The following is a 7,994-nucleotide window of genomic DNA, read 5'->3' as shown; positions in this document are numbered from 1 at the left end:
GCACAAACCCGATGGGTCGAATAGCCTCCGAATGAGCGGTGTCAGTTTACAATTAGATCAATTTCTCTGCAGCATTCCAAAATGCCCCGCCCCAATCTTATTCCTGAAGAACAGGATCTTGCAGTGCAGCAGGTCTACACAGTTTGAAATTCTATACAAGTCCCTTTGGCATTTTCTCACAAATTGTTTCAGCGATGCCCACGTCCCATAAATGAATAAAAATACAAATAGTGGTTATCACATTTGCTTCACATGCGCAAGGTCACTGGTTCATAAGCTGGCAGAGACATAATCAAAACTGAATCATCTAATTGTGAGAAGTTGCACAATTCCCATTTGTTGCTAAACAATAACTGAATACATTATCTCACAGCCATGTGTCATTGGCACTTCTCCAGGCTTTGAATGATTTTCTCCAAAAGGCACCGTTATGAGAAAGAGACAATAAATGAGACGAATTACAGTGAGATAGTTCGCACATGTGTGAAGTGTTGAATGACCTGCTGATGTGCTCTGGCATTTTATGATTCTAATTTCAGATCAATTTCTCTGCCGCATGGCTGTTTTTTAGCTGAACTGGACTTCCACAAACCAGGGTTTGGAAGTGCAGTAAGACTGCAGGGTTTGATATACTAAGTCACTCTCTGTGGTTCTGTCCATTGTTTCTGTAGTGTAGTGGTTATCAAGTACATGCAAAAAGTCCCCTGTCTGGAAATGGGTAGAAACACTATCGAGATTTACACATCTAAGTGTGAGGGAAAGTTCCATAATTCATATTTGTTGCTGAATATTAACTGAATATAGTTCCTTGCCACCACATTAAATTTGCCCTTCGCCAACTTCAAAAAGCATTCTCAAATTCAGGAGGGATGAAAGTGACTAGGCACAAAAAAAATACCAGTTTCTTTAGTCAACAACAGGAATTAATGAGCTTACAAATGCAAATTCACAGTTACCTATTGACTGAAAGATGACTACTAGTGTGATCCAAAGACTAGCATTACCCTAAAGGCAGGCGCAACTGATACTGTGATTGAACACAAGGGAATGGGAGAGATGGTAGAAAATCACTTTTCATCGCTCCTCATCATGGATCTTCATTCTTTCATGTGCATCACTGGCCAGCATTTGTTGCCCATCCAGAATTGTCCTTGAGCTGTGTAACTTGTTAAACCATTTCGGAGGGCAGTTAAGAATCAACCACATCACTGTTGGTCTGGAGTCACAGGCGGGTCAGACCAGGTAAGAACGACCGATTGAATTCCCTAAAGGACTGGTGAATGGGTTTGTACAGCAATCAGTGATAGTTTCATGGTCATCATGACTGAGAAAATTCTGAAGACATGTCCGATCAGAATAAACGTCTTTTGTAAATTAAATATGAAATTAATTGCACAAATAACTAATGTTTATATCAAAAACTTCAGAAGGAACCATAGTCCAACTCTTCATTTCATTGGGTAAGGGAAATGTTCATTAAGGCAAACTGCATGGATTCTGCAGAAACTCCTTCTTCAAAAGGGAATTTGGAAATGGTTGAAAGGGAGAAATTTCTGATTCATGGAAAGGGAGAAGGAAACTGGGACTAATTGGCAAGATCTTTGTAAAAGGCTGGTTATAAATAGAATGGGTGGAAGGTCCTCTTACTGCGCTGTGCCATTTGATGATGACATTGTTGATCAGTCTGTCTCCAGCATTCCTAATGAGAACAGCCGAATTCCATTTCTTCAAAACAAAGACCCAAAGTGCTGCTGCATGACGTCACCGTTTAACATTCCAGACAGCTCCATTGGGATCCAGGCAGGGAAATGTTCCTGTAGCGTTGTGGTTACCCCACTCATTTCGCATGTGTAAGTTACTCCATTCGATGCTCGGGGAAAACATTATCACCCAACTGTGTGGAAAAGTTGTATCGCTCCCATTCCTGTTTGATGTTGAATGTGAACTGAATGCAGGATCTTGCATCCACATTAGATTCGCTCTTCACCATTTCTGAAGATAACATTCAGCAAAATAAGAAGATGTTTCCGCTGGAAGCGGGTGATTGGAGAGTGCGGGACTGGAATATTGTTACCTTTTCCTGTCTCACTCACGGTGGAGCTGAGGAAGAGGCGATTAATTGACGGGTTTGTTTCAATCCAATAGCCTCATAGATCTGTATTGATTTAGATGGGGGTTCACGATCGTTCATATTCTTTGTTAGATCTGAAATGAATATCCATGAACAGAGCTTGGTGTGGGAATTCAGTGGGTGAGAGCCGAGTTTTCAACGTGGGGTGTGGGATGGATTTTCTTGTCGTTTCAGGGCCCCAAAACAAACCAGAGCGTTAATGAGTAATGATGGGGCGAAAAAAATTGCCAGCTTCGTCCCTGGGTGGACTCGAACCACCAGCCTTCCAGTTAACAGCCGAACGCGCTGACCAATTGCGCCACAGAGACGTAATAAACGCACTTGCACTGTGTAAGATATCCTAAACCAATGGCTCAGCGAGAGAAAGCTTCAGATTGCTGAACTGCAATGACAATTATTCTCTCTCAGTTTTACTCTTCCCAAATAAAGGGTGGGACATTCATTGTGGACACATGGAAACAGTCTGATCCCAGCCACTGCAGACACATCCAGGTCACCGGGATCCAGCTCTCCTACAACCGGTGCTGTCTCCCTTCGAGCCTTTCGGTGTTTTGTCTGTTGCTGAGTATTCTGATTGTCCCAAAGCCGGTAATTGTAAAGGGGTTTCTCTGTTACACAGCGAGTGGTTAGGATGTGGAATGCACCACCTGAGTATGTGGGGGAGGCAGATTCAGTCGCGGATTTCAGAAGAGAATTGGACAGAAAATGCAGGTCTCCAGGGACACACGCGGGGGGAGTGGGACCAGGTGAGTTAGTTTCCAGAAGAGAAAGAGATCTCCCTTTTCAGATGGAGTTAAGGAGATTTTTTTTCCTCTCAGAGGGTCATTCGCCTGTGGAATTATTTTCATCAGAGGTTTGGTCATTGAATTTACGCAAGACAGAATTAGACAGATTTTTGATAGACAAGGGTGTCAAAGGTTATGGGGGGCAGGCAGGAAGGCGGAGTTGAGACCACAACCAGATTTGCCGTGACCTTAATGAATGGTGAAGCAGGGTCAAAGGGCTGAATGGCCTTCTCCTTCCACTGAGTCTTTTGTTCCTACGACCCGGGCTGAATGGCCTCCATCTGTGTGTAGCCTTAGCTCTGATTATCTGACACTATGAGGCGCTGGAGAGGCAAATGGTCAATTCCTGCTTCTATTTGTTATGTTCTATTTTGGAGCCGTTACCACCCAAGGCAATGGTTAGTTTACCTTTGATAGTGGCAGCGTGGCCGGCTGGGTTAAGGTGTTTTGGTTGGTCTCTGTTCTCTTCGTGGGGTCGATTCCCATTTTCAGTTGATTTATTCTTTCAGTCGCTTCACCTGAGCATCGGCTCACGGCCGTCGATGTATTAAGATCTTCATCTTGGCAGGAAGAACAAGGAGACGCAGTATGAATTGCAGGGTGACTAGGGATATGTGGGGCCGAATTCCCTCTTTCACTGTTATAACCTTTCTGTGATTTCATATGAACAAGATAAAAATTGATGTGAGGTTTGTAATTGCGGATGAGTGGTTAAGACAAAAGATTTGAAATCTATTGGTCTCTCCCCGTGTAGGTTTGAATCCTCGCTGTCTGCTGCTCCTTACTTTAGGTTATTCCAGAATTAAATTAATTGTTGGTGAAATGGAATAAAAACTTTCCAAACACTCCCGTGTTTTTCTCCTGCTTCTGTTCCGCGTTTCTTAATTTCCGTTCATCTGCAAGCATTCACCAAATCTGCAGTCTGAAATGGAACAATAATTGGACAAGCTGGCGACATCCGAACTTTCTGGGTGTTTGTGGATCCTGAGGCCTCTTTCACGCTCGGTGTATGTGTCTGTGTGTTTCTCTGTGTGTGTCAATGTGGCTCAGTTCCCTGAGGGGATGAACACTTTTTTACCATCACAAACTTCATTCACATTATTCGTGCAACTTCATTTTAGAATGTTATGGACCCCCATCTTTTCCCCGGAGACCTGCATTTTCTGTCAAATTCTCTTTTGAAATCCGCGATTGAATCTGTCTCCTTCACATTCTCAGGCCGTGTATTCCAGATCCTAACCACTCGCTCTGTAACACAGAAGCCCCTTGAGAATTGTACACTTTATGTGATGTTGCCTCTCTTCATTCTTCCGACCAACATGAATCACTTCACACTTCCATATATTAAGTTTCAGGTTCGCTTTAACAGTTTACACGAGGAATTCCTGTGCATTGTGACAGTTCACACAGCGGTAAGGAAAAAGTTAGCTCCTCATCAGGAGTTGAACCTGGGCTGCGGCGGTGAAAGTATTAAGTCCGAAGCACGAAGCTCTCCAACTTCCAGTGAAGCCGAGGCTGTTTTCACTCAGAAGCCAGCGGCTGTGATATTAACAAAGCGGGACGGAGAGAGACTCAGTTTGAGCGGTGACACTGCTGGAGGGATGGGGAGTTGGGGATCACCCATCAAAGCTTTAAAGAAAACAGCAGCGCCCAGCGTGGGGCTCGAACTCACGACGCTGAAATTAAAGGTCTCACGCTTTACCGGGTAAGCTAGGGAATGCATAGTCATTATTCCCTATGAAAAAATTCAGGGAGATCAATGTTCCTTCCTCCCTGGAGCCTCAGCTTGTTCTGAATTTCAAAGTGTGGGAGATAATCGACTGACAAAAGGCTCAAGGTTGCAATGCATTCCTCTCAATCATCAATATTATCATTCACATCTTCCACTTCTTAGCTGCACCTCCTTCCAAACATTGCAAACTCAACTTGCATCGTTCATTCTGATATTTTTCTCTTTGACATTTTAATATGAAGCTGCACAATTAATGTGAGTCAAGTTTGTGATGGTGATTATGTGTCCATCCCCTCGGAGAGATGAACCACATTGACACACACAGATAAACACACACAGGCACATACACCGAGAGTGCCAGAGGCCAAAGGAGAGACAAACACCCAGAAAACAAAGATGTCACCAACTTGGCCAATTATTATTCCACTTCAGGCTTCAAATGTAGTGAATGTTTGCAGATGAACAGAAGCAAGAAACACAGGGGTGTTCGGGTCGTTTTCGTTTTCATTTGACGGATAATTTATTCTGCAGACAGTTTATGTCAATCAAGAATGAGAAGAAGGGAGTTGGCAGGATTCGAACCACGTGGAAAAACGTCTGAACCACTCAGCCAGGACAACTGGGTAAAGCCTGCATGTTGTTTGCTTAAAATAATAGAATGAATACAGGGAGTTCCAGTGAAAGAAGGTCTTCCAGTCCGTGCCATTGCCCCAACATTTCCCAGTCACCCTGGGATTTACACTGTCTCTCCTCATTCTTCCAACTGAAATACAACACTGCACAACTCAGCTGCTCCTTCACCGCACGGAGAATCTTTGGAAAGCGCCTCAAATAACAAAGCACCAGAAAGTTTGGCAGCGGTGGGAGTAAAGCCCAAATCACCAGAGAGATCAAAACCTGAACCAGCGGCTGATCCCGCTCGGCCTCACTACCACATTCAGATTAGACACAAACATTGTCTTCACCAACATTGACACTGAATTAGAATATAAAAAATTATGATCAGGAATTGGCCATTCGGCCCCTCGAGCATTCTCAGCTACTTAATAAGATCATGTGAAAATTTCAATCATCATCCAGTTTATAGCATCCGGACATTTAGTTGCCGAACAGTCACCACTCAAAGGAAAGGGAGAAATGTCCTCTTCCATCTTTTAAAACTGTTTTTTTTTTGCTGATATGAAGCCAGGGAACTAAAATAGATCATGTTTGGGTGGTAAAAATGGGAAACTGATCCACATTGACACACACAGAAAATCACAAATACGCACGTTGTTAAGATTTGAAGTTGTTCATATTTTCACGCTGTCTTTCAATGTGCAGAAAGTGGAGCTGTGATCAGCTTATAGCTCAGAATATGTACTGCAAGAATGTCTATAACAGGCTGATGGTAACAGTGCCTGTTTGGACTCGGTGAGCTGCATCTGACGTTGAAACCATTTAAATGCCGTTCAACAAGTCCGGTTCCAAATTCTGTGCTAGAAATGAAAGTAAACTCGCTGAATTTGATCAGCGTCTTGAATTAGAAGCATCACATGGGAGATAAGAAAGTTCATCTTTACCGGGGTGTTTGGAAAAATCAAATGACAGAAAGTTACAGCAAAGAAAGAGGCCATTGAGCCCTGTGTGCTCCTTTCAAAGAACAGTGCGATTGGTTGATCTGAATGCTCAAAGATGTTTGTCATTTTAGACGAATGGACAAAAAGGGAAAGGAGGTAGGGTCGCGCTGTTAATAAGGAACGAGGTCAGTACATTGGTGAGAGAGGATCTCAGATTGAAGGATCAAGATGTCGAATCAGTTTGGGTGGAGCTAAGAAACAGCAAGAGGCAGCAAACATTGGTGGGAGTTGTTTATAGGCCACCAAACTGCAGTGGTAATGTTGGGCATGGGATAAATAAGGACATTAGAGCTGCATGTGACATGGGTAATACAGGAATAATATTCTGCCTCGCACCACCAGCTCTAAAGTCAGTGCTTTGTAACCTATCACAGCCCTTCTCTTTTATTTTCACCCCCTCACTCCGACTCTGGATTTATTCCCGAGTTTTGTCCTTGTGACATTTCCAGCTCTGATGTGAAACTTCCACTCTCACTCCACCAATTCTAGCAGACCTTTACCGTGTTATTGTCAAACAGCAAATCAATCACATTGATTTGAACAGCTCGCCCAGGAGGAATAAGTTTCAAATCCCTAACCAGGAATCGAACGCAGGCTGTACTGATAAAATTGCCGCATTTTAACCACTAACCCAGCAGTTTGACACATGCAGGTTGCTTATGGCATTTTTTTCATTCCAGTTCTCTTTCACCTGGGACAACGTTCTTTGGCCAAATTGTCTGTGTCGTTTGAACACAAGTGGCGTCTTCAGCTAATGAGAAGAACCTTTGCTGTTAGCTGGAACATGAAATTGATACTTTCCTCCTCTACGACAGTTCATAAAGCCTCCCCCTTTGACCGAGCTTTTAGTCATCTGACCGAATATGTGGCTCAGTGTCACACTTTGTTATATAATGCTCACGGGGAACGCCTTGTGATGTTTCATTAGGTAAAAGGAGCTATATAAATATAAGTTGTTGTTGTAGTCCATACATAGAAAGAGACAAACTCCTGTTGCCTCTTTCCCCCTGATACTTTTCACTGTAACATTGTAATGCACAACTAATGTGAATACAGTTTGTGCTCGTAAAAATGTGTTCCCCTCCTCAGGGAACTGAACTACATTGACCCCACAGAAGAACAAACAGAGAGAGACAGAGGCCGAAGGAGAGGCAAATGCCAGAATGAAATCATGTCACCAAATTGGCTCAGTTTTTTTTTCCATTTCCGACTGGAGATTTGCAGAAGGTTGACATATGAATGGAAGTAAAAGATCAGGAGCACTTTTCCTAGTTCAAACGATAATTAGTTGTGTCTGTGCGTGGTTAAAATCAGATATAAAGGGAAGCATAGTCGGCAGGATTGGAACCTGCGCAGGGTAACCCCAATCAATTTCTAATCCATCGCCTTAACCACTCGACCACGACTACAGAAGTTGCGCCTGCACTACTATTATTTGTATGAACTCATAAAAGTTACAGCAGAGAAAGCGGTCTTTCTGCCCGTCTTGTCATGGCCATTACCTGGCCTTTTCCCCGGAAACCTGCAATTTATACTGTCTCTCCCAATTCTTCCAACCAAACTGGGAAGGAAAAAGTGAGAATAATCCAATTACCGCCCCATCAGTCTACTCTCCATCATCAGTAAAGTAATGGAAGGGGTCATCAACAGTGCTATGAAGTGGCACTGACTTAGAAATAACCTGCTCACTGATGTCCAGTTTGGGTTCCGTAAGGGCCACTCAGCTC

At 43.3% G+C, this 7,994-nt stretch overlaps 2 non-coding genes across 2 annotated transcripts; both read right to left on the bottom strand.

Annotated features, from left to right (window-relative positions):
- Positions 1–2,365: 2,365 nt before the first annotated feature.
- Positions 2,366–2,439, bottom strand: trnan-guu (transfer RNA asparagine (anticodon GUU)). Its single transcript has one exon. It is a non-coding gene; the product is annotated as a tRNA-Asn (tRNA).
- A 5,155-nt stretch (positions 2,440–7,594) lies between these two features.
- trnas-aga (transfer RNA serine (anticodon AGA)) lies at positions 7,595–7,676 on the bottom strand. Its single transcript has one exon. It is a non-coding gene; the product is annotated as a tRNA-Ser (tRNA).
- Positions 7,677–7,994: the final 318 nt, after the last annotated feature.

Source organism: Cetorhinus maximus, unplaced genomic scaffold (assembly GCF_964194155.1).
Source record: "Cetorhinus maximus unplaced genomic scaffold, sCetMax3.hap1.1 HAP1_SCAFFOLD_522, whole genome shotgun sequence".
NCBI classification, from domain to species: domain Eukaryota; kingdom Metazoa; phylum Chordata; class Chondrichthyes; order Lamniformes; family Cetorhinidae; genus Cetorhinus; species Cetorhinus maximus.
The sequence above is the reverse complement of the archived record's forward strand: the minus strand, read 5'-3'. Positions and strand labels throughout refer to the sequence as shown.